Source organism: Calonectris borealis, chromosome Z, assembly GCF_964195595.1.
Source record: "Calonectris borealis chromosome Z, bCalBor7.hap1.2, whole genome shotgun sequence".
Lineage (NCBI taxonomy): Eukaryota > Metazoa > Chordata > Aves > Procellariiformes > Procellariidae > Calonectris > Calonectris borealis.
In genome coordinates this window covers 38,784,960-38,810,394 of record NC_134352.1, presented here as the reverse complement: position 1 = coordinate 38,810,394, position 25,435 = coordinate 38,784,960, and the positions used below count along the sequence as shown (strand labels likewise).

The window sequence follows — 25,435 nt, the reverse complement described above, 5'->3', positions numbered from 1 at the left end:
TCTTAAAAATATATTTTAGCAGAAAATTGTCAATGTTTGTAAAGGGGAAGTTATTTATTATGTTATATGTTAATTATCTGTTGTAAAGGAGGAAGTCCTGTTTATTAATTAAAAATTTTGATTGTTGTTGTAAGTTTTTAATATGTGTATTTTATGCTAGTATTTATTTACACATATATATAATATATGTATTTTTATGCTAGTAAAAGTCCTAGACATAGATCAGGACCTGACCGTGGTAGATGTGCAAACATAGAACAAAAATCCTCTGTGCTGGGGAAAGTACAGATTTAAAATACACCTGACAGACTGGCGACCACAGGACTCAAGGGGACTGTATCTTTACGCCCTCCTCTATGGGGGGCATAATTGCAACCTAACAGCTCTCCTTTGAGAATTAAAAAGAGAGCTTCTGATATCGCCACCATCCTATCAGTAGGAATAATGAACAAAAATGGCAAATAGTATCCTAAGACAAGACAGATACAGCGCTCACAAGCTTTCAAAATGAAAGGCACCTTTTTCAAGTGTCGTGGTTTAACCCCAGCCATGGACTGAGCACCACACAGCTGCTTGCTCATTCCCACCCCGGTGGGATGGGGGAGAGAATCGGAAGAGTAAAAGTGAGAAAACCCATGGGTTGAGATAAGAACAGTTTAATAATTAAATAAAAGAAAATAGTAGGAATAATAATAACAATAATAACAATAATAATAATAATAATAATAATAACAACAACAACAGCAACAAAACAACAACAACAACAATAATAACAACAACAACAACAACAATAATAAATACAAAGCAAGTGATGCACGATGCAATTGCTCACCACCCGCTAGCTGATGCCCAGCCTGTCCCCGAGCAGCAGCCCCCCAGCCAGCTTTCCCCTAGTTTATATACTGGGCATGACATCATATGGTATGGAATATCCCTTTAGCCAGTTTGGGTCAGTTGTCCTGGCTGTGTCCCCTCCCAGCTTCTTGTGCATCTGCAGCCTTCTCAGTTGGTAGAGCATGAGAAGATAAAAAGTCCTTGAGTTAGTGTAAGCACTACTTAGCAACAACTAAAACATCAGTGTGTTATCACATTATTCTCATACTAAATCCAAAACACAGCACTATACCAGCTACTAGGAAGAAAATTAACTCTATCCGAACTGAAACCAGGACGTCAAGGAAAATGTTTACCAAGTCCTTTACACTTTGCAGACGTTGGTTGCAACCAAACTGACACCTTTCTCTAACCCAGGGGAAAACTCACTGTCTACTTTGGCTGCCAGCAGAAAGGAGTTCCTGAACTTTTCAGACAACGGATGGCAGCACAGGATAATGAGGAGCTTTCCTTGGCAATGACAGAACAGGGTAAACCAGTAACAGGATGATCAAATCTCCAAAAGACAGCGTGTCTTTTGCTGCTGGCTGGCTGCCGTTGGAATCCAGATCTTATCTATTCCAAGACGGTGCTATATGTCCAACAGGGCTGAAATAAAATACAAAATAGGAGAGGACTACAGTGCAAAGAAATCAAATAACAGTTTTTAAGATAAACATTGTAGATGTTATCTTGCTGCAGAAAGAGTCAATGATTTCGCTCTTTCTAGGAAAAGGAACACACCTTACTGTAAGAAGGTAAAATGAGTTCAAATTTATTATCAGCAAGTGATTATGAAACGGTAAAAGATAACCCTAATATCTTAGTAACTAAACAGCTCTTTAAAGAACTTCTTACCTTCTTAAACAAATCCTTGTGTAAAAACAGTGTGAGTGGTGAGATAAGACTGTAGCAAACTTTGTTACAGGGTTGGGGTTTTTTTCAGCAAACATGGATTTTGAACAAAATATTGTTCTTTGTGGGTGTAAAAGTGTATTGCCTTTTGGACTGGGTAGCCCAGAAGGCTATGCTCCCGAGTATGAGTCAGATTACAGCGATTTCAAAGTTACCATAGCTTCTAACTGAGAAAAAGCTTCAGATGACTGTGAGTTTCAGACACTTGTTTATGCCATATGTCAAAGTCTATTTACAGTTTGACTACTCTTTGTAAGGTGTTTTTTTTATTATTATTACTATTGTTCCCTCCAGAAAAAGTATAATGGTAGATGACAATTGGTGGCCAGGTGATCTGTAGGGCTCCAATTAAATCTGGCCTGTGACTGTGGTCAGTTTTGCTTCAGGTCTGCACGGTCACATTTATCATCTTTCCTTCCTTGTTTTGTGGGGTTGGTCAGCCTGATGACTCAGAAACTAACAAACACACATCCATGCTCCACCCACTTTTTCACTGTGAAAGGCTTTTTATAAGCTTCCTGGTTCCAGAACAGCCTTACAAGATGATTTTAAGAATCTGCTCATGGCTATGAAAAAGTGATTTTTTTACATCAGAAAAATGAATTAGGAGTAGTTTCTCTTAGCATTTTGAATCTTGTAACTAAGGGTGTTCTTGCTACCATGTAAATTACCAGTATCTCTCACAAGTTGGATTTAACCTCTATTAGCTACAGTAAGGCTGACACAATAGCTTCTTCGTACTAGAACTGTGTGTTGCAATAACTGCCTTTGTGGTAATGAGTGCATTTAAAAATGAACTTGTAGCTACAAACTATTTTCTTCTCAGCAAATGAGTGCATTCGTAGCTTAGCTACTTCTGGTTTTTAAAGAAAACTTGTATTTCTAATATGCCCGACCTCCATTGTAGGTGGCTTCTTATCATTCTGGCAGCAGTGTGGCTCCACTGGTATTAGTGAGAATGAGAACAACAGAGCAAGTCTATGTGAGATAATGTGGTGGGTTGACCTTGACTTGCTGCCAGACTCTCACCCAACCACTCTCTCACTCCCCCTCCTCAACAGGACAGGAGAAGAAAATAAGATGAAAAAGCCCATGGGCTGAGATAAGGACAGAGAGATCGTTCACCATTTCCTGTCACAGGCATAACAGACTCGACTTGGGGAAAATTAATTTAATGTATTGCCAATTAAAAATAAGAATAGGATAGCAAGAAATAAAAACAAAACTAAAACCACCTTCCCCCCACCTCTCCCTTCTTCCCAGGCTCATCTTCCCTCTTTCATTCCTGACTCCTCTACTCCTCCACACACACACACCGCAGCCACTGGAGGGGATGGGGAATAGGGGTTGTGGTCTGTTCGTAATGCTTTGTCTCTGCCAATCCTTCCTCCTCACACTCTTCCCTTGCTCCAGCGTAAGGTCCCTCCCATGGGATACAGTCCTTTACAAACTTTTCCAAGGTGGATCCTTCCCATGAGCTGCAGTTCTTCAAGAACTACTCCAGCGTGCGTCCTTTCCACCGAGTGCTTTCAAGAACAGACTGCTCCAGTCTGTGGGTCCCCCACAGGGTCACAGGTCCTGCCAGGAGCCTGCTCCAGTGTGGGCTCTCCACAGACTGCAGCTTCCTTCAGGGCACGTCCACTTGCTGCAGCGTGGGGTCCTCCATGGGCTGCAGGGGGACAACCTACTCCACCATGGTCTTCTCCAGGGACTGCAGGGGAGTCTCTGCTCCAGGGCCTGGAGCACCTCTTCCCCTCCTTCTTCACTGACCTTGGTGTCTGCATGGTTGTTTCTCTCACATTTTTCTCACTCCTCTCTCTCACAGCTGCTGTGCATCATTTTTTACTCTTTCTTAGATACGTTATTACAGAGGTGCCACCAGTGTTGTTGATAGGCTCACCTTTGGGCAGCTGTGGGTCCATTTTGGAGCCAGCTAGAGCTCGCCGTGTCCAACACGGGGGCAGCCCCTGGTCTCTTCTCACAAAGGCCACCTCTGCAGCCTCCCCACTGCCAACACCTTGCCATGTAAACCCAATACAGACAGTATCTAACTGCATTATTATTGTTTCAGCCACTGAAACTACCAGGTGCTGCCAAAGTTACTCTAAGAGAGTTCTTTAAAATGATCAGAATAGCTAAGGACTTAACCTAACTTACTACATAAAAACTAGTAGCATGTTTCTTAATTTCTCTGATAATAATGTGTATCCTTGAAATATCAAACTCCAGAAGGATGTTAATGACTTCTAAAGGCAAAGTCGTTAAAATTAATATAACTGTATAGCAAGGGGGTTGGTTTGATATTTAAAACCAAAGCCCTTTGCTGAAAGTGTTTTTATACAGCCTACTAGATATGTGATATGCCTTCAGCTTTTAGATTTCCTTCATATTTCCTTTATATTATTAGGGCGTATAGGAGGTCGATACATCAGGCTAGTTTTAATCTTCAAAAGAAAACTATACTAAAGTGAAATTGGCTAACAATACATATTGCCAATGGCTAGCTTTTATTTGCTCTCCATCATTACCACTGCATATTCGAAGTTAGTTCTTCATAATCTGATGTTAGCTATAAGTGAGGAGTTGATGCCATGCTAATAGCACTGATGGCTATAGTTCTCCATTAGTCACTAAGGTCCAGCTGGTCCGGCTTGAGAGCCCTTTGAAGAAGAGGAAAGAAGCTCAAACCAAAAGGTGGCAACATTTTTAATCCCTATTTCAACACCTTTGATGTTCTTATGCTCCTTGGTCCCTCTGGTGCAAAAATAAAAAGGTGGGGATCTCATCTTCGCTAAGGATTGTTCATCTGATCTCAGGGCCTGGATCCCACCAGGCAGCTTTCCTGCTTATTCCATGGGATTTTTCTGTTTTCCCTGCTTGTCTCCCAGGTTTTCTACCAGAACTGTTATTCAGGTGTATTCCTGCACCCTGGTTGTGCAATTGTATCACAAGTCTGCATCTGTTTCTTTGTGGTTTAGTATTATTTATGTATTGATGCTTCACGGCGTTACAAGAGGCTTACAGGTTGTTATCAATTATGCCATTACCAATATTAGTGTTACAAAATGCTTACATATTGTTGTCATTTACACTATTTTGGTGTGTTTATGCCTAGGTTCAAGGCATGCAAATATTAATTACACTCTATTTAGTGTAATTCTACTTTATGGGAAGCAACAGTCCTCTGCTTTAGCTACAATTTATTTCATATTAAGCAGTTGGCTTCCTTGCACTTAAAAATCAGCAAAGGCAAAAGACTTCTGTTTCCTGATTTCCACATGAATTTAACTCTCAAAGATAATGAATCCTTGAACTTACGAGTTTACCAGAGAATACTGTCAGGCACTTGCGCTATAATTGTTAACTTGGGATCTTTAACTGCAATAGCATTATTTTGCTGTGTTGAAGCCCTTGTTCATGTCTCAAGGCCATCCAAAACTGTAGTGTTTGTTTTACTGGCAGTTGTTATCATGCAGTGTAAAGGACTATAAACAGCAAGCCCAAGTGGTATAATACAGCATAGTGATTCTTTCCACAGTGCCTTCTCCAGTAACTATTTTTCAATTCCCATTATTTTTAGGTAAGATTTGTATTCACTTGTGTTCACAGCAGACAAGCAGTTCCCACTAGGCATGTTTATTTTAACAGCACCTTGACTACTCTCTATAATTACCAGGACATTTGAAAACAGTCTTTTACTGAAAGTGTTTTTATATACTGGTATACCAGCTATGTGATATTCCTTCGGCTTTTAGATTTCCTTTATATTTCCTTTATATTACTAGGGTGTATAGGAGATCAATACCTCATCGACATTACCATTTCTCGTTACTCAGATAGGAGTTATGTTATCCAATAGAACTACACTCTGATTTCAGCTGCAAAGGTATATAATAAGGATTTCTTTATACATAATTGTTAGGACTGATTAGCTTCAGAGTTTTCACCATTACAATTGACCTGACTTTTAAACATTAAAGTATTATTTATGTATTTATTGATTTATTTTTATATTCTCATAGCCAGCGTCTTGTCTTGAAACTGAAAGTTCTTTCCTTATTGTACTATTCGAAAAATAGCCACCAACGCTTTCCAGCTGCAGCTTGAGAGATCTCTCAACTGTAGAGATATCTACAGTCACAAGTAACTTCTGAGCATCTAAATCTGAAGCCCTCTCAGAAATTCAAATAAGCATCAGTACCAGATCCAAGAGTACAAAGATCACGACACAAATTCCAGGCCATCCCCACCAAAGTCCTGTTCCACACGGCAAAAGTACACTAAGAAATACAGGACTGTTAATGGTCAGATCCAGGTGACTGGTTCTCCCTATTCAGTCAAGACGTTGTCATTCTACGGAGGCTGCACAGTGTGGAAAATGGCCACACTCATGCATCCTTAGTTGTCTTACTTCCGAAAGGAAGATGGACATGCTGAAAGAGAGATTTCAAGATGGGAAATAATTTTCCAGCTTTCTGTTTAAACACCTAGAGCGTGGGATTCAATGTTTGTACCCATGTTTCTGCTTTCCTTGGGAAACAGTTCTAGGTAGCAGCTGCTTGCTGTCCAACAAGTAATACTGCAGTCTCTAATGATCACAGGTAAAAAATACAGGTAAATAACAGCTTGTAGGTTATTCATCTGGTCACAAGAAATATTTTCAAAATGGCCCAAATCGCAGCATTTCTGTTGTCACTGCAAACCATTGGCAGAGCTGATTGCTGAACTACCCAAGTTTGCAAGGCTTTTTTATTTCACCAGAAAGCAAGTAATGTCAATCCCCCATATGCCTGAACTACTGCTCACTAATGCAACAAGCTCTGTTGAAACAGGGAAGCTATAACCAGGACTGAATTTAGCCTAATGTGCCTAATCCTGGGGGTGGAATTATGATTACATTCCACAGTACGCAAAGCATCTTATTTTGTAAGTCAGTTTATCAACGGCACATGATATGTGGCCTTCCAAAATAGCTGCATTTTTTCCTGCGAGCCAACTGCCTCTACTGCTAAAGCATTAAGGATCATGGTTGGCATATGACAGCATAAACTGCGAGATAACAAGAAAAGTCCGTAATACATTCGGTGAACAACTGGCTGATGGGTCTGGCTCAAAGGGTTATAGTAAATGGGGTTACATCAGGCTGGCAGTCAATCACTAGTGGGGTTCCCCGGGGCTCAATTTTAGGGCCAGTGCTCTTCAATGTTTTTATAAATGATCTGGATTAGGAGTTGAATGTATGTTAAGTAAGTTTGCCAATGATACTAAATTAGGAGGAGCTGTGGACTCCCTCGAGGGTAGAGAGACCACACAAAGAGATCTGGATAGACTAGAGAGCTGGGCAATCACCAGCCTTATGAAATTTAACATGAGCAAGTGCCGGATTCTCCACCTGGGACAGAGTAATCCTGCTTATACACACAAATTGGGGGATGAGAGGCTGGAGAGCTGCCCTGAGGAAAGAGATGGGTGGATGGCAAGTTGAATGTGAGTCAACAGTGTGCCCTGGCAGCCAAAAGGGCCAACCATGTCCTGGGGTGCATCAAGCACAGCACAGCCAGCCCGGTCGAGGGAGGTGATTGTCCCACTCTGCACTGCACTGCTGCGGCCCCACCTCGAGTACTGTGTGCAGTTTTGGGAACCTCAGTACAAGAAGGACATCAAACTATTGGAGTGTGTCCAGAGGAGGGCAACCAAGATGGTGAAAGGTCTCGAGGGCAAGACTTAGGAGGAGCGGCTGAGGTCACTTGGTTTGTTCAGCTTGGAGAAGAGAAGGCTGAGGGTGACCTCACCGCAGTCTACAGCTTCCTCAAGGGGGGCAGCAGAGGGGGAGGTGCTGATCTCCTCTCTCTGGTGACCAGCGACAGGACACGAGGAAATGGAATGAAGCTGCGTCAGGGGAAGTTCAGATTGGACATTAGGGAAAGGTTCCTCACTGAGAGGATGGTGGGTCACTAGAACAGGCTCCCCAGGGAAGTGGTCACAGCACCAAGCCTGTCAGAGTTCAAGGAGCGTCTGGATGATGCTCTTAGCCATATGGTTTAGTTTTAGGTAGTCCTGTGAGGAGGAGGGAGTTGGACTTGATGATCCTTATGGGTCCCTTCCAACTTGAGATATTCTATGATTCTATGACTCTATGACCTTCTCATGGGTAGTACAAATTTAAACCCTGGAAGACTAACACTTCTTTTCAAACTCAACCTTAATTTTGAAAGAGGAGGATGTGACTTGACTCTTACCAATTTAAGCCCCCTTAAATTTTCCCTCATATTTATCACTGTTGCAGTCACTACTGTTTCAGAAAAGACATCAATCTAGACCATAGTCATGTCTAAACATGCTTCTACCTACATACCAACAGCTGCTTACAAAAAGCCTGAGAGAGCTGCTCCAGATGATAACAGCCACCAAAATGCAAGTGTCCAATCTTTAGAACTGACAGATGAGAGCAGCATTAGCTTTAACGAGTAATCTCCTGCTTCTCAAGCCAAAGCTCTATTGTTATCCAAAGAACCCTCCAATCTGTATTGCTAGGAAATACATTTGAACACAATGGAATAATTGTTATTATTTCATGACAACCTAATACAATGCATCAACTCATCTCTGTTGCAAATTTTGGTCCCACATCAAGCCTGGGGGTTCCAGTAAGAACTGGCTGAATTTTTTCAGAGGAATATTTCTTGACGAAGTTTTTTTCAGCTAAAATATTTTTTTCCCACAGGAAAAAAGAAATCACTTGAGGTGATTTTTTTGGATGATTATCTATGCAAACTACACTTCTGCAACTAGTCTGTATGCTTGTTTACACACCCATCTATGTATCTTGTTACCCTAGATAAGTTTTGGACCTGCTGACTTATTCAAGTTAAATTATTATTTAAATTAAAAAACTACAATTCCTAAAAATTTTCGGAAAGGTATGGCTGGAAAGAGGATAAAAAATTTACTAGTGCTTCTTGATCCAGATAAGAAGACTACACCACATTAAAGAACAAAGAAGCCACAAGGATGGGAGCCTCCTCTGTCCTGACAATGAGAGAAACTTCAGTCAGAGCTCCTACTTACCTACACAGGCAAACAAAAGACACACATCCATTCATCAGATGCCATTCTTTTAAGTAGTAACAAAAATGCCTATTTTTTCATATTAGATTATTTTGAAGTACTTAAAAGCTTATTTTCATTTTTTGGCAGAAAAAATCCAACTTTCTCCTTTTTTTACCAATAAAGAGAAAAAATGTTGAAGGATAGGAGCATAAAAGACTATGGGTTTTTTTCCTGAAGTTTTTAACACAAATAATTTCTTTTTTTTGAAGTAGATAGTTTTTATTTCTACTTTTAGAACTGTATTTGCAGATCTTATTTCTGTGTTTCTTACGAATACTAAGACATATAATGAGCTTATGTTTCTGCCAGTTAACAAGGGGCCTTAATACAGCCAACAGAAAGACTAATTTAATTCTCATAGGATTAATTAAGATGATTTGAAGGAGCAGCAAATTGTGTTTTGTTTAACTTAGATTGCTAAAATGAGGCTAATAATTTAAATGAGGATTCTCCTCACTCTTTAATTAATTTATTTACTTACGAGGGGAAAAATAAAAAGTTATAAAAGAAGAGAAAAATGAAGTTCTGATAACTACAGCCTCTTTGACAAGTAGTGAAGAGTTTGCATTATAAATATATACAAGTTCAGTGAAGTAATGCCAGTTCTGTGTCATGAATTTACGCAGTAATTTTGTTTCTGTTACATCACTCTAGGTTCCAGTCCTCCTGGTTCAGCCTACTAATTTAGCCAGTTTTGTGTGTATGGGTCAAATATTTGGGTCAAAATAAAAGCACAAAGAGAAAACAACAAACGGAGAAAAAAGGGAAAAAAAACAAAGGCAAAGTACATCAAGGGAAAGAGAGTTAGAATAAAGGTTTCTACAGGTGAGGCCAAATCTCAAACTTGGATGAGGTGCCTGTTCCCTAGAAGGTACTTAATACTTTGGCTGTTAGGTCAGCCAAATAATCTCCTCCAAACTTTTGTCCCTGGTGTTGACAGAGTCCTCCAATATATGCCTTTGGCTACAAACACTGCTTGAAACAACCACACTTTTGACGGGCTGGAAAGTTTCCAAAATGCTGGACAACCTCTCAAAACAAAGAATTCTAGGAAGAGATGTTTTAGGACGTTATTTATTCTTAGAGTAATCCTCCTGCCTATGTCTAGTCAAAAGGGTCTATCCTTTTGATCTCATGTTGATCCTCCAAGCTATGCCACTGCTCCTTGCCATGCCACTGTTCTTTGCTTAATGCTCCTCCTTACCTTACGCTGTCTTTTGCACCTTGGTTGCTCAGACTCCTTGTGGACTGTTTAGACCTACAAACCACTCAAACAGAATGTCAGGAAGTGAGAAAAATAAGAGAAATAAATGGGGGAAAAAAGTTCCTGGGGAGATTGGAAGCTGATCTACCACTTCTTTAATTTGAGATTACATGGAACATGAAAGGTAGGTACAATGACAATTTTCTGCAGAGTAAGAAGACACCAGATGATGTCTGCATTTGCATCTTTGTATTTGTGTAAAGCTATGGTTTAAGTTGAAACCACAAGAGGTCTGAAACAGAGTAAGTCTCCTGCCCCCAAAAAATCCAGTACAAATCTGTTCAGAGCTAGAAATATGTAGACACTGAGTTTTACTGGCCAATGGTCAAAGTCTGAACAGATCAGCCAGTAAATTAAATAAGCTTTGGAAGAACAACCTCCCCCCCCCCCGACATTTAATTCCTCTCATGTTCAGGGGAAAGAGACTTTAGAGAACATTTGTAAATAAATAGTTTTGTATGAAAGATACCTTAGTGTGTCTTCAGTCTCCGACATCTTTCTCCGCCAAACTTGTGAGGACTTGAATATCTGACCAGCCACTTTGGTCAAAAGGGATCGTACAGCAGTTAGGATCACAATACATTTTCAGTTCCTGAGCAAGTACCATTTTCTACGTTTTCCACTTACACTGACATATCTTGCCAAGGATCACATTCTATGTATTGTCTCTGAAAACTTTGAGGTAAATATTTACTCATCTTGAAAATGTAGGCACGTATCAGTTTCCAAATTCTGCTGTCTATTGTACTGCACTATATTTGGAGCAACTGCTGATAAAGATAGTTACTACAGGTTTGTCCTTGTTGTAGGTCTACAGTCCCAGACTGCTGACAAGGATGTGACTGATAAAACTCCTATTGACTATGGTGGTGCAGGATTCGGTACTAGCTGAAGATGTTAAATTGGTTTAATATTTGCAAACTTAGTGTGAAATTTTACCTGCCACCTGTAATTTTGAAATTCTCTTTAATCCTTGAACTATATGACAAATTGCTATAATCCTGATACATTACTTATGTATCAGTAGCCGTCAGCTGTATTTAGCTCTTTTTACTTCTGTTCACACTGATCCTTACAGTCACATTTCATCCATGAATTAGAAAATAAAAGAGAAGGAATGCATGTGCATATGCACAGGCGCATACACTGCTATTGCTTTTCAGATAACAGTCATGTTCTCCAGTTGTTTCACAAGAAGAGCAGCAGACCCTTCCCTGGTTGGGAGCATGACTAATCAGGGAAGAATTCTCAGGAATTAAGTGGGATTATGTTGGGCTCTCATCTCTCCCCACGCCCCCCTCCCCCGCCCCCAAAATGATCATGAAACAAAACATCCTCTCCAGAAGTCTCTCACCTCCCTCTTCTCAGCCATCCCCCTCTTAAAAATCCTCCAGATCTCCCTACTTGATTGCTCTTTCTCAACAGATGTTCAGTTTGGGACAGGGATTTAGTACAAAGTGGAGCTATGTAGTTTGAAAACCCCAAACTAAGATTTATGGGTTCATGGTAATAACTTCACCATGGTCCTGTTTCCATTTAAAGCCCAGTTTTCCAGGCTCAGTCTTATTCAAATTTTCTGTTTAAAGCCAAGATTTCCAGGCTTCCTCTAATCCAAATGCACTTGTCCTGGAACAATTCCCAAACTAAAGTGGCCAGTGTTTTGTCCACGAAACCTCTTTTTTGGCTCACAGTAACAGAAAGCCATCTCCACTGTGGTCAAGATGCGAGGCATCATGTTGCTCAGTGTTGTCACCCATAAATCAACCAACCTCCAAAAAAAAACCAACCAAAAAAACACCCCAAAAAACACTGGGCTGTACAGGAATTACGCACTCTCTTTGGACTCTCAGCTCCCCTGGTGGCCTCCACTTAGTTCGAAGCTCTCTTTCTGAGGTTCCCAGGTGCGTGCCAGAGCAGCAGAGTGCATAGAGAAAGATCTCAACTCTTTGATTTGCATATTTTTAGCAAACATTTTTATGCAGACCCCACTGTGCCTGTGGTTTCCTTCCTGGTTTTTTTTTTTTGGGTAACAAACAGCACTCACTCACATGCTGAAAGATCAGAATTAATTAATCGCCAATTAGGCTGACTCACTGAGTAAAGCGAGCCATGGGGTTCACCTAGCGAGTCCTGCATCTAATCTTGTAGTGAGACGTGTTTTTCATGTCTCCAAGTGATGTGTGATTTCTCATATTTGTTCCAATGTTTAATTGGAATTCCAAATGTTTAATTGTCCTGTTAAAACCACAATTCCTGTATAAGCTTTCCCAATATCACCTGACAGCCACTGTATCTCGTTACACCTTCACCTCCAAGACGAAAGAGCTTTCTGGAATAGCTGCAGTTGTGAGAGTCGGTGGCATCTCCACAACTCCGCACTCTTCCTCTTCTCCTCTGAGGTTTCTTTGTTCACAGGACTGCAGCATTCCTGCAAAGGCATTTGTTGCTGAATGTTGCTGCTATGTTCTTGCAAAAGTGACACTGTATTTCCTCGTATTTGCATGACTAATTTTGAAGAATTAAGTTCGCACGCTGAAGACGTGTAGGAGGAGGAGAAATAACTGTTGTGTGGAAGTAACTTTCCCTCTGCCTAATGAGATCATTTTCAATCAGATATGCTCCTCAAGTCTGTTGGGTGCCTGTTGCCATTATATCCATTTGTAGTTTTACCTTTCAAGATTGCAAATTTTCACAGTTTTGCTATAATGAGACACAGCCTTTACTGCTGCTATGTGTAAAGAGGCTGTTCCACAGAGGCACGTTGATTGATGACACTACACACTCGCTTTTTCTTGCAGCGTTCTGTTGCTCTTCTTTCATAAACCTGGATTGTTTCTATGCCTAGGAACTAAAAATTATATGTTACTGGTACAACTTTGTCTGCCTCCCTCATTTCTTTTCAGCTTTTCTTCCTATAGTTCTCCAGCACCCTCTTCCAGGATTTGAGCTTTATCAGTGTGATAATCTCATGCCTCACAAAAAGCATATACTTTTCTGATGGTGCACAGTGGTCTCTGGGCTACTTTCCAAGCACCAGTGTTCCTTATCTTATAAAAGTCACAGACACTTTATAAATGAAAGAGATGAGAAAAATATATAAATAGAAATGCAAAACTAACAAATCTATCTACTTATTCAAGACACTATTAATCTCTGAATTAGGTAGCAGGCTTGTTTAATAGGCAATTTTTACTTCTCTTCAGGTTTTTCCATGTAACTAAAGGGTGGAACGTGAAATAATTTTCCAGCTAACAAATGACTACTACTAACAAGACCTTCTCATAAATGTAAGCAGAAGATAAACATTTAAACAGACTTCTCCTGAACTTGGAGAGTTCCTTGCATGCCAATGACTAATTAGCCAAATTTTGTGTAACGATTCCTAGAATATGCTAATTTTTAAAAAGAATGCTTATTAATTCTGTATGAGATCATGAACCTGCTGTGTGTGTACACTCTTCATTGCTGTACACTCCACTTGGGAAACACAGCTGATTCTTCTAGTCTTCCTTTCTTTTTTTGTTTCCAGGTTGTACTGGTACTCAAGGGAGTAAAGGCGCAGCCTAACAATGAAGACTCATTAAGCCTGATGATCCTCTCTCACAAGAAGGATGCTGTAAGCGTAGGTTGTCCTCCAGCTGGGAGAATTGGTTTAACAGCACAAGATTCCCTAGCAACCACGTCACCAGGCAAGCAGGGATGTGGATCAAGTCACCCGGGCACACCGTGGTGCACCGCTACAGACGCCAGGTAAAATGAGGGCAGTCTGCAGATCTCAGGTGTCTCTCCACGACACACTCAAGAGGGAACCGTGAGTCAGAGCAGGGAAGTCTTCAGCTTACTGGCTGTTTTACAAGTATTCTATATTTAACCGCTCCCAATCTTGTAAGTAAAAGGCAATTGTCTTTGTAAAGCTCTGCAAAGCCTATTTCAGTGATGGGATCTACGCCTGCAGCACGCTTTTAGAAAGACAAGAGTGGAAATCATGAGACTTATATTGATGGTGGAATATTAAGCTGGGAGAAAAATGCTATGAGAGACAGCACTACCTTCAAACTCAAAAGGATTGAGTGTCATCGTGTACTAATTCTGCACTTGAAATCCTTGCTAAGAGGTCTGAACAAAGGCAAGGTATGATATGACACTGCTGCCGAGCTCTACCAAGGTGAAAGCACACTGTATTTGACTCAAGGGTTCCTAACAGGGAAAAATCAAACAGGCCACTTGCACCAACACATTCCCATTCTAGTATTTCTACTCGGGGGCCCATATTCCCATCGTACTGCTCAGGGAGTTGGCCAAGCTGGAATTGGCATCTCCTTTTCCTCTTTTATGGGCCTCATATATGGATACCAGGTCTTCCATCTCTTTAGTCTCCTGTCTTGACAAGACAGTGGATGTGGGCTCCTTTTCTTCCTAACACTTCCCAGCTCATCAGAAACTCTCGGGACTGAAGGAAACTGGAGTTGTTCTAGGAACTTAAATTCTCTTCTTTGCTAAAGACTAAACAACTTTTTTTAAGGATTACTGAATCATCATGAACACAAATAAATCAATCCTTCTCTGAAGTCTTTATGTCGAAGGATAATGGCACACTGTCAAAACAATAGCAGATTAAAAAAATAAACTCTTGGAGAAATAAGAATCTGAAGGAACAGTGTATCAAGGAAGAAAATTCGTGTATTCTGCTCATGCTCTCATCATCCTGCAGCTAGTAGCCATTTCGTCACACAGAGGGACAAAGGCAATTTATTCACATTGGAAAGAACAGTCTTCTAATGAGCAGATTATTTAAATAAATAACTTTCCAGGGCTTGATAGCACTGTCCTCAAGCACAAATATCCATCCATGAAGACAAAAATTACTGAGTAGGATACTTCTATTCATGTAGGCACATGCATTCCTTAGCAATATTATTCTTGAACAAAAAGGGTAGTTATCAGAATTTCTGCTCCATTTCCTTTCAATATTAATCTTTCTTCAATCTCCAGACTCTCACACCACACTTGAAACAAACTGCTGCCATAGAAAGTCAACAATCTCAGTGTACCTTGATTTTCCCACCTATAAAATAGGTATAAATTTCACTAAAAACATTAAATCATGTTGACAAACATTGATAGTTGTCATTATACAGGAAATCCATAGCTATGCAAATTTATATGTATGCTGAATATGAATATGAATTTTCTTTCCCTCTTTCTTTATGTTTAATCTTTTTTCCCTTTTTCTTCTATCATAGAATGCAAATAGTGAAATCCTGGCCCTATTAAAATTTTTGGCAAAACTCCCAAGTCTGAAATGGAGCCAGGATTTTACTCAGTAAATCTGGTTGACTGCTTTCTGCATTTTGGTAGTATTATATCGTATCATCTTTTTTTTTTTTCCTGTGTTGTTTTCATGTTGTATACCTCTATAAAAGCTTGTATTTGAATTAGCTAGCATGCAACTATGAGAATGTGTATACAGAAAAAAAAATCTGAATATTATTTTGCCAGGTTTAAAATAGAGTATGTGAGCTGCAGTCCTTTGTGCTCCTCTGATGGATATTCAAAAGCATCTGAAACCTCTTTTGATTTCTCACAACAATTTGAAATTTCTATTACTTTCAGCATATTTCATACAAAATGTCTTCAGCATTTTCCAGCTAAATTCTGTGCCTTACTTTCATTTATGAGGATAACTCTTTTGTTAGGTCTTTTCAATTTCTCCACAATCCCAAGACGTGCTTTGATCACTTTGGAGTTAGTGACAGGGTACACTCAAACTCCTCTCATGTAAAAGAACAGGCATGGCAGTAACTACAGCTAAAGAAAAGTCAGCACAAAAGCACTAGTAGAGCTATTCTGTTCAAGAGCATGTATATACCACATAAAAGACAGAGCAGCAGTAGGATCAGTGAAACAAATTGGAAGAATTTAAAATTCTAAACACGTTTTAAAAGAGAAAGATGTCATTGAATCAAAAAGCAGGTAATTCAGATTAGCCTGCCTCTTATTTAGTAAACCTAGACATGGGCCTCCTTCTAGCCTAATTTTTCCGTTCTTCTCACTAGTAGAACATGGAGAAACAAACACATTTTCACAGTTTTAGTCCACCTAAGAAAGGACTCTTAGAACTAGTTGAGTTCGATAAGGGTTTTATGCTGAGCTGAGCACTCTACTTAAACCATCTTACATTAGAGCTACATGACCAACCACCACCCTCCTCCCAAGGAGAGAGCCATAGTCATGGCTTTTAGTCAGGCTTTTATTTGTGTTTGAGAGGTGAGGAAAGAAGACAGTTTATATTTTATCAACTTGTTCAAGGACTCCTTCACACACACATACATATATATATATATTTGAAACAACAGTTACAAATAACCCAGACAAACAAACAAGCCTATTTTGCAATATGGCCTGGAAAGTGATAAGATTGTCATGATCCTTAGATCCCTTGCACATTCATTTCACAGTGATAAGCCAGCTGCCAAGCGGGTTTAGATAAGCTTCATCTTTCTTGCATGCCAGGGTATTCCACAAAGCTGGAAGACTTAAACTCTCAGCCGTGATTTTCACCATGGCATTTCACAAAGTCTTTTGAGTATCCTCTGCTCAGGCAATGGAGGCAACTAGAAGAAAAAGACGAGGCCTTTGAATTGCGTTGGGAAACAATTCTTTTGGAAAACAGTGCAGAAATGAAACAATTGCTCATGATATACTGTTGCTGAGGAAACATTGCACGCTGCTCTCTACTAGCTGGAGTTTCCTAAGCATTAATCATGGCTAGGTATACTGACACGCTGTGATTCAGTTGAAAGATAGTGAGGTTTTCAATATGATGAAACTGTGCCATCATCTACCAAGATAGTTGCCCAACTAACCAGTTAATAGAAGGGAGATGGAGTATAGGAGATGGAGTTTCCCATCCTTATTCAATGGGATCTTCCATCCAGGAAGGACTTGAACTGTTTTAGTAAATTGCCATGGACCCTGCCATCTACTTAAAGCTACAGAGTTTTGTGCTTTAGTTTTGTTGTACCTCAAATTTGAGATCCACCCTCATTGGAACAAAGTGCTGCTTCACTCATTGCTCTAATGAGCTCAAGCTTTCCTTCCCAATAGTGATATATTTTAATCTGTAGCTTTCTAAGAAAGTGAATAACTGGAAGAACTGCATGTTGTGAAATCTAACTGCTATGGATATATTCTAAAAAAATAGTTATTGGTACAACTGTGGCTGGTCATTTGATCCCACTCTAAAATGCTATTTTAAGAAAAAGCTTCAAAGTCAGAACCAAACATAATACCGCGACAGTGAAGTTTAGTGGAGGGATCTGATTCTTTCCCATGCTGCCAGGCACTGTTTAACATATGAGCAAAAGTTAGCCATTCCTGACTGTCTGAACTGCTTTTTCCTTTTTCTGTACTTAGAGGCAAAAAGAAAAAAAAAATTCCAAGTAGTATTTGATACAGGAATTTTTTGCCCTACCCCATTTAGTGTGCTCCTCTAGCTGCTCTGTGGTATGTCTTAGAATCATAGAATCATTAAGGTTGGAAAAGACCTCCAAGATCATCGAGTCCAACTGTCAACCCAACACCACCATACCCACTACACCATGTCCCGAAGCGCCTCCTCTACACGTCTTTTAAATACTTCCAGGGATGGTGACTCAACCACTTCCCTGGGCAGCCTGTTCCAAGGCCTGACCACTCTTTCAGTAAAGAAATTTCTCCTAATGTGCAGTCTAAACCTCCCTTGGCGCAACTTGAGGCCATTTCCTCTCGTCCTATCGCTTGTTACTTGGGAGAAGAGACCAACACCCACCTTGCTACAACCTCCTTTCAGGTAGTTGTAGAGCGCGATGAGGTCTCCCCTCAGCCTCCTCTTCTCCAGGCTAAACAACCCCAGTTCCCTCAGCCGCTCCTCATAAGACTTGTGCTCCAGACCCTTCACCAGCTTCGTTGCCCTTCTCTGGACATGCTCCAGCACCTCCATGTCCTTCTTGTAGTGAGGGGCCCAAAACTGAACACAGGATTCGAGGTGCAGCCTCACCAGTGCCGAGTACAAGGGCACGATCACCTCCCTACTCCTGCTGACCACGCTAGTTCTGATACAGGCCAGGATGTCATTGGCCTTCTTGGCCACCTGGGCACACTGCCGGCTCATGTTCAGCTGGCTGTCAATCAGCACCCCCACGTCCTTTTCTTCTGGGCAGCTTTCCAGCCACTCTTCCCCAAGCCTGTAGCGTTGCCTGGGGTTGTTGTGGCCGAAGTGCAGGACCCGGCACTTGGCCTTGTTGAACCTCATACAGTTGGCCTCGGTCCATCGATCCAGCCTGTCCAGGTCCCTCTGCAGAGCCTTCCTACCCTCCAGCAGATCAACACTCCTGCCCAACTTGGTGTCGTCTCAAACTTACTGAGGGAGCACTCGATCCCCTCATCCAGATCATTGATAAAGATATTGAACAAGACCAGCCCCAGTACTCAGCCCTGGGGAACACCTCTTGTGACCAGCCGCCAACTGGATTTAACTCCATTCACCACAACTCTCTGGGCTCGGCCGTCCAGCCAGCTTTTTACCCTGCAAAGAGAGTACCTGTCTAAGTCGTGAGCCGCCAGTTTCTCTAGGAGAATGCTGTGGGAGACAGCGTCAAAGGCTTTACTGAAGTCCAGGTAGACCACATCCACAGCTTTTCCCTCATCCACTCGGTGGGTCACCTGGTCATAGAAGGAGATCAGGTTGGTCAAGCAGGACCTGCCTTCCATGAACCCGTGCTGGCTAGGCCTGATTCCCTGGTTGTCCCGGACATGGCTCGTGAGCGCCCTCAAAACGAACTGCTCCATAATCTTCCCCGGCACCGAGGTCAGGCTGACCGACCTGTAGTTCCCCGGATCCTCCTTCCGGCCCTTCTTGTAGATGGTTGTCACATTGACGAGCCTCCAGTCGTCCGGGACCTCCCCAGTTAACCAGGACTGCTGGTAAATGATGGAGAGCGGCTCGGCAAGCTCCTCCGCCAGCTCCCTCAGAACCCTCGGGTGGATCCCATCCAGTCCCATAGACTTCTGAACATCCAGGTGGCATAGCAGGTCATTAACTTCTTCCTCTTGAATTATGGGGGGTTTATCCTGCTCATCGTCCCTGTCTTCCAGCTCAGGGGGCTGAGTACCCTGGGGATAACTGCTCTGACTATTAAAGACTGAGGCAAAGAAGGCGTTAAGTACCTCAGCCTTATCCTCGTCCTTGGTGGCAACGTTCCCCCCCGCATCCAATAGAGGATGGAGATTCTCCTTGGCTCTCCTTTTGTCATTAACATACTTGTAAAAGCATTTTTTGTTGTCTCTCTCGACAGTGGCCAGGTTGAGTTCTAGCTGGGCTTTTGCCTTCCTGATTTCCTCTCTGCACGACCTAACGAGATCCCTCTTCTTGAGGGATCTCGAGTTGCCTACCCCTTCTTCCAAAGGTGATAAACTCTGCTTTTTTTCCTGAGTCCCAGCCAGAGCTCCCCGTTCAGCCAGGCCGGACGTCTTCCACACCCATTCTTCTTACGGCACATGGGGACAGCCCGCTCCTGCGCCTTTAAGACTTCCTTCTTGAAGAACGTCCAGCCTTCCTGCACCCCTTTGCCCTTCAGGACTGTCTCCCAAGGGACCCTCTCGACCAGTGTCCTGAGCAGGCCAAAGTCCGCCCTCCGGAAGTCCATGGTAGCGGTTTTGCTGGCCCCCCTCCTTACTTCACTAAGTATTGAGTACCCTATCATTTCATGGTTGCTAAGCCCAAGCCGGCCTCCAACCACCACATCTCCCACCAGTCCTTCTCTGTTTGTGAACATCAGGTCAGGCGAGGCACCTCCCCTAGCGGGCTCGCTTACCAGCTGCGTCAGGAAGTTATCTTCCACACACTCCAGGAACCTCCTCGACTGTTTCCTCTCTGCCGTGTTGTATTTCCAGCAGACGTCCGGAAAGTTGAAGTCCCCCACGAGAACAAGGGCTAGCGACTGTGAGACTTCTGCCAGCCTCTTGTAGAATATTTCATCTGCCTCCTCATCCTGGCTAGGTGGTCTATAACAGACTCCCAGCAGGATATCTGCCTTGTTGGCCTTCCCCCTCATCCTTACCCACAAGCACTCGACCTCGTCATCACTGTCATTGAGCTCTAGACAGAGACAGTCTTCCACATAAAATGACCTGATTTCATTCATAAGAGAACTGCATTTTTATTTTCTTTTATTAATAACTTCAGAGAAAAATATGTTTAACTTTCTGCTACACTTTATTATTTGTTATAAATTCATTCCATTTAACAACCATTGTTTTTCTAAGTAATTTGATTTTAAGGGTATATATATACATGTGTGTATATATATATGCACATATGTATGTGCATCTCCTTGTGTCTCCGATGGATTTCCAGCTTTAATGAGTGTGTATTAAGACTAGAATAACATTTGGATGAAGGATTGGTAGTTTGGTCTTTATGCTACATGTTTTTGCAGAACAAACCTGGCTTCAAGAGGTAAACGTTGCTTCTCTTCCAACTTACGATGGTATTGACTTCAACCATCCCTGTCGGCTGATGTTCTGAGATGAAGGAATATATTCAGGTTCTTTCCTTCCATTCCTTTCCCCTCCAAACTAATGTTTGTACAAAAAATCATAAGGATTTTCATTTTTATAATAGGCCTTCCCTTTTTTTAAAGAGCTGTCTGTCTTTCCAGCGTGTTAATTGAACTACCACTTAGAAGACGTATAAAAGACGAGAATAAAATTTTCTCTGGCATTCGGGGCCTGTGAGGTATCCATTCCTGATTAATGGTAGTGCCACACAGCACAGTGAGACAAGGCAACTTTTTGGCTCAATTTTAGTGTCTGTTTTGAACAATTTGTTCAAGATGGGAATTATTTCAAGTATGTTGAATAAAACTTGCTGGATAAACTTTATGATGACCAATACAACCAATAATACCTGTAGATATTCCCGAGTGAATCATGGTGAAGGCTGTCAAATATTCAGACAAACAAAACCCCCTCTGAAAATTACAAGGAAGAGGGGCTGGGGAGGCTCACGAAAGTTCTCTTCAGTGACAAGCCTGATGGTGGAAATCTGCTTGACAATCACCTAAATGGAAACCAGCCTGATCTCCCTTGTGCTTCCCTTTACCACTTCCTTCATGCCGTTTCAGAATGGTCTAAAATAACTCTGTGGTAACACTTTGTCAGAGAGCTTAAATCACTTGCATCACTTTTCTTTAGTGTTACAACAGTAAAGTTTCTCCCTATTTTTCCAAACGCTCTTCACTGAACTGTAGAAAATTTGGCTGGGAGAAACCTTGACACTGTACCTAGCTCATTCTTGGCAGATGCATTTTTCTTTTGTAACCTTCTTCAGTGTTCATGTGATTCTACCACCTTCTTAATCAACTTGTTCCTGTGCTTACCTACAGTTAAGTTTTTGCTGGTTCCCAAATGATACCTCATCTGCTGCAATCTAAGTTAATTACATCTTGTTTTTTCCACAGTGATCATACAGATTAGATTATTCTACTATTCACTGCAGCAGCCTTCTGCATATTGGAAGACTGTTAAGTCTCCCTTCCCATCTTCACATCTTTAAACTAAATAAACCCCAGTCCCTTACATCCCTTAATTTCCATTAATTTTCTCCCAGCTGGTCAATTCCCCTGATTTATGGTAATGATAGGATGTCTTAGCCAAAAAAAAAAAAAAAAGGATACTGTTAAAAGGGGATGCTTTTTTTGGTTAATTGATTAAAAAGGGTACTCTTTGGGAAAAAAAAAAATATAGAACATATATAACATATAGAACTACAATCCATAAATTTGAATAAATTTGACATATGAATATTTGGAGACGAGGTAACTGGTAGGAAGAAGTTTGTTAATTTAGTACTTTGTTGTCTTCACTACTTTTAAGACTTTTTCAATAGTCTATATTAATCTTTAGGAGTGTTTGCTAAACATACATTTAATTTCATAGGTAGATCTTTAACCAGCTGTCCTGGTTCCGGCTGGGACAGGGTTAACTTTCTTCCCAGTAGCTTGGGGGCTGTGCTGTGTTTTGGGTTCGGTGTGAAAGGAGCGTTGATGGCCCATTGATGCTTTGGCTGTTGCTGGGTGATGCTTGCACCGGGAGGGGGGAGCACAGCCGGGGTGGTGGACCCAGCTGGCCAATGGGGTATTCTATACCGTGTGACATCATGCTCAGTATAAAAAAAGGGGGGGGGGGGGGGGGGGGGGGGAGAGCTCGCTCCCCGTTCGTGACACGCGGCCGGCAGTCGGTGAGCGGTTGTGTTGTGCATTGCCTGCTTTGTGTATTCTGTTATTGTTGTTATTCTCATTGTTATTATTACTGTTCTACTTAGTTTTATTTCAATTATTAAACTGTTTTTATCTCAACCCGGGAGCTTTCCTACTTGTGCCCTCCCGATTCTCTCCCCCATCCCACCGGGGGGGGGATGTGATCGAGTGCCTGCGTGGCGTTTATTTTTGCTGGCTGGGGTTAAACCACGACACCAGCATTTACGTCCCCATTAAGATCACTGATATTAGACTATCATAATTTATAATGATCATTTATGCTTCGGAGTTTTTTTAAAATTTCCTCTTTTCACACAGATTTTTTGTCAGTTTGGGGAGGCTTCTAGTGTCAAAGTAGGGCAAAGCTTTTGTTACTTCTCAGCAAGCTACAGAGAGAGATGTCCTGTCCAACCTTCTCCTTCCTTCAAAGAGGACTTACTGTCCTCGTTCCGGCGGGGACAGAGTTGACTTTCTTCCCAGAAGCCAGGGGGGTGTGCTGTGTTTCGGGTTTCGGGTTTTGGGTTTTGAGGAGTGTTGTTGGGAGACTTTTGGTTTCTCTTTTTGGCCTCCCATGCCCTGCCACGTGCAGGGGAAGCTGGGGCGGGGGGAGAGCCTAGCCGGGGTGGTGGACCCAGCTGACCAATGGGGTATTCTATATCATGTGAGGTCGTGCTCAGTATAAAAACCAGAGGTGTGGGGGAGCTCGCCCCCGTTCGTGACACGCAGTCAGCGGTCGGTGAGCAATTGCATTGTGCATTGCCTGCTTTGTATATTCTGTTAGTGGTGGTGTTCTTGTTATTATTACTGTTCTACTTCATCTTATCTCAATTATTAAACTGTTTTTATCTCAACCCGCGAGTTTTCCTACTTGTGCCCTCCCAATTCTCTCCCCCATCCCACCAGAGGGCGGGGGGGCGTGAGCAAGCGGCTGCGTGGGCTTTATTTGCTGCCTGGGGTTAAACCACGACACTTACCAAATCACATTACTGCTTAGATGAACCTGGAGAGAGAATACCAAAATTATTCCTGTCCTAGATCAGATGAACTTTTTCCAAAAGAACAAAATCACACCACAACTAACTTAGCCATGGGACAGACATGCTAGTGTACAGGAAAATCAGCAACTCCGTGGCATTGAGACATCCTGTCATCTTGGCAAGAACACTGGCAGGAAACCTCTGATCTTCGGTCATCCCAACTTTTATAAAAGGCTCTTCATTACTAAGAATCAGCACAAGGTAGTAGCCTTCAACCTGCTAAGGCTTATCCATGATGCAAGAATGCTGAGCAGCAGTATAATGGGCACCAGGATCAGAAAAGGAGGGGAAAAAATGGATTAGCATGATCATATAACCTCTACCAATGCTGTTTTCTGGACTGTAACAAGACCTCCTCTGATGTAAGATGAGATTTGAACAAACAAAGCTGAAGTCAGTGCTATATAAACACTTTCCCTTTTCACTAGTTTTTTTTTAAGACAGGGATGATGTGGTTTTGTTTTTAATTTCTTCAACCTCACATGTGTTCAGAAGATTGTGCAAAGAAAAAAAAAAGCGACCGAAAGTCTACAGATCTGGATCTCAGTTGGACAGCCATGAGATCACAGAATCATAAAATCATAGAATATCTCCAGTTGGAAGGGACCCATAAGGATCATCAAGTCCAACTCCCTGCTCCTCACAGGACTACCTAAAACTAAACCATATGACTAAGAGCATCATCCAGACGCTCCTTGAACTGTGACAGGCTTGGTGCTGTGACCACTTCCCTGGGGAGCCTGTTCTAGTGACCGACCACCCTCTCAGTGAAGAACCTTTCCCTAATGTCCAATCTGAACTCCCCCTGACGCAGCTTCATTCCATTTCCTCGTGTCCTGTCGCTGGTCACCAGAGAGAGGAGATCAGCACCTCCCCCTCCACTGCCCCCCTTGAGGAAGCTGTAGACTGCGGCGAGGTCACCCTCAGCCTTCTCTTCTCCAAGCTGAACAAACCAAGTGACCTCAGCCACTCCTCCTAAGTCTTGCCCTCGAGACCTTTCACCATCTTGGCTGCCCTCCTCTGGACACACTCCAATAGTTTGATGTCCTTCTTGTACTGAGATTCCCAAAACTGCACACAGTACTCGAGGTGGGGCCGCAGCAGTGCAGTGCAGAGTGGGACAATCACCTCCCTCGACCGGGCTGGCTGTGCTGTGCTTGATGAACCCCAGGACATGGTTGGCCCTTTTGGCTGCCAGGGCACACTGTTGACTCACGTTCAACTTGCCATCCACCCATCTTTTTCCTCAGGGCTGCTCTCCAGCCTCTCATCCCCCAATTTGTGTGTATAAGCAGGATTACCCGTCCCAGGTGGAGAATCCGGCACTTGCTCATGTTAAATTTCATAAGGCTGGTGATTGCCCAGCTCTCTAGTCTATCCAGATCTCTTTGTGTGGTCTCTCTACCCTCGAGGGAGTCCACAGCTCCTCCTAATTTAGTATCATTGGCAAACTTACTTAACATACATTCAACTCCTAATCCAGATCATTTATAAAAACATTGAAGAGCACTGGCCCTAAAATTGAGCCCCGGGGAACCCCACTAGTGACTGACTGCCAGCCTGATGTAACCCCATTTACTAGATCTTGATTTACACCCATAAATATAGCTCCAATAAAACAAGGATATCTGTGCCCAGTATTGGGAGCCAGAATACACTTCATCTGCATAAACCTCTATCTTTCTCTTACCACCAGAAGCCCAATGTGCTCAAGTGTTTGGTCTTCACAGACAAAAATGCTCCATTTTGTTCCTTGTGACTTTCCCAGGAAAATTACGTAAGTTCTCACCTTCTGCGGATATCATAGGAAGCCCCTTGGGCCCCTGACCTTCATGCTTGTATCACAGAGATTCAATCCTGATACTGCAGGAGTCAATGGAAGGACTCGCCTCTGCTCCAGCAGTGTAAAATCAAAAAAGGTGGTGATTTATTCTGCA

General features: G+C 42.1%; 1 long non-coding RNA gene across 5 annotated transcripts in view; it reads right to left on the bottom strand.

The window, feature by feature from the left end:
- Positions 1 to 640: 640 nt before the first annotated feature.
- LOC142075570 (uncharacterized) overlaps positions 641 to 25,435 on the bottom strand; it is a 56,938-nt gene continuing 32,143 nt past the window's right edge. For 2 of the 5 annotated variants that reach the window (XR_012670927.1, XR_012670923.1), the window contains 2 exons: positions 23,436 to 23,461; positions 15,178 to 16,776 (listed from right to left, as the gene is read on the bottom strand). This is a non-coding gene — a long non-coding RNA (uncharacterized LOC142075570). Of the gene's footprint in view, positions 1,483 to 12,556; positions 12,591 to 15,177; positions 16,777 to 23,435; positions 23,462 to 25,435 lie in introns of those variants that run through there. The other 3 variants (XR_012670925.1, XR_012670926.1, XR_012670924.1) reach the window with 3 other exon arrangements.